The 1733-nt window shown below is 39.4% G+C and overlaps 1 pseudogene; it reads right to left on the bottom strand.

The window, feature by feature from the left end:
* Nucleotides 1-241: 241 nt before the first annotated feature.
* Nucleotides 242-833, bottom strand: LOC113188199 (large ribosomal subunit protein eL29-like; annotated as a pseudogene).
* Nucleotides 834-1733: the final 900 nt, after the last annotated feature.

Genomic DNA, 1733 nt, shown 5'->3' with positions numbered 1-1733 from the left:
TATTCTTACAATTTTTTTTAGAAAATATAGTTATTCTTAGAAAAAATATATTTGTGTTATATGGTGGTTTATTAATTTAAACTAAGTTAATAGATATTTATAATTTTTCCATGTTTATTTCTTTTTTAAATTTTTTTTTTAGTTATAATGGCCCTTTAATTAATTAATTAATTAATTAATTTACTTATTTATTTTTCCTGCCTCTGGATTTATTTGTACAAATAGCACAGGAGGACACCAGTTCCCATAGACAGGGGCTCAGGGGTCACACCAGTCCCAGAGGCTTTTATTATGGAGCCTTTGCAGGGACCTGAGCACCCTTGGGGTCACCTTTGGGATCAGGAGCTGGAGCCGGAGCTGGAGCTGGAGCCGGAGCCGGAGCTGGAGCTGGAGCTGATACTGGAGCTGGAGTTGCAGCCTGGGTCTTGGCTTGGGCTTTGGCCTTTGGCCTTTGGCCAGCTGAGCCTGTGATCCCTGGCCATGTGGGCATAAGCATGCTTCCCATGCTTGAGATGGGCTAGCAAGGCAAAGCGATCAAGCTTGCGGCTGTCACCCTTTGGCATCTTGAGCTTAACTTCCTTTGGCTTTGCAAGGGCCTTGATAGCCTTGGCATGAGCACTCATGGCCTTGGTGTTGTTTGCCTGAATTTTTTTCAGGCCCTTCTTATTGTGCTTCTTGGCAAAATGCATATTTCTCAGGAACTTGAGGTCTACCCCCTTAAGAGATTTATATCTTTGTGATCGGGGTTTCTTGATGCCATTTCTGTGCCATTTTCGGGACTGGTTGTGTGTGGTGTGGTTCTTGGACTTGGCCATGTCTGCACCCTGGGCCGCAGCTCCTGGAACGGTTGAGACCGGAAGAGCTATTTTTATTTACATGTTTGTGGTGCTGAGAATAGAACCCAGTGCCTCACACATGCTAGGCAAGTGCTCAACTACTGAGCTACAACCCCAGCCCTCTATGTTTATTTCTAATATGGTAAATGTTACTAGGTAAATTCACAAAAACTCTTTTGAGGTTCTCAATAATTTTTAAGGGTGTAAATTGGTCCTAAGATGAAACATTTTGAGAACTAGAATTTGAAAAAAAAAAAACTAGAGAAAATCTCTGACTATAACCATAATAGAAAAAAATTATTATCTTAGACTTCATTAAAATTAAGAATTTCTCTTCATCAAGACACAGACTATGTTTTCTCTGATATAGAGAGGCTGACTCATAGTGGAATAGGGAGGGGAAGCATGGGAGGAGTAGATGAACTCTAGATAGGGAAGGAGGTGAGAGGAAAAGGGAGGAGGCAGGGGAGTAGCAAGAATGGTGGAACGTGATGGACATCATCATCCAAAATACATGTATGAAGATGCGAATTGGTGTCAACATACTTTAAATACAACTAAAGCTATGAAAAATTGTGCTGTGTATGTATAATAAGAATTGTAATGCATTCCGCTGTCATTATTTTTTTAAAAATCAATTAAAAAGATAAAAAAATAATGGGCTGGGGATGTGGCTCAAGCTGTAAAGCGCTCGCCTGGCATGTGTGAGGCCCGGGTTCGATCCTCAGCACCACAAAGATGTTGTGTCCGCCGAAAACTGAAAAATAAATATTAAAATTTTTTTAAAAAATAGAAAAAGTCTATTGTAACAATTTTTAAAAAAGAGAGACACAGACTATCAAAGATTATACATATCTAAAATATTCCCAAACTGATTTTTTAAATTGGCAAAGAACT

Source organism: Urocitellus parryii, chromosome 2 (assembly GCF_045843805.1).
Source record: "Urocitellus parryii isolate mUroPar1 chromosome 2, mUroPar1.hap1, whole genome shotgun sequence".
In the NCBI taxonomy this organism is placed as follows: Eukaryota; Metazoa; Chordata; class Mammalia; order Rodentia; family Sciuridae; genus Urocitellus; species Urocitellus parryii.
The sequence above is the reverse complement of the archived record's forward strand: the minus strand, read 5'-3'. Positions and strand labels throughout refer to the sequence as shown.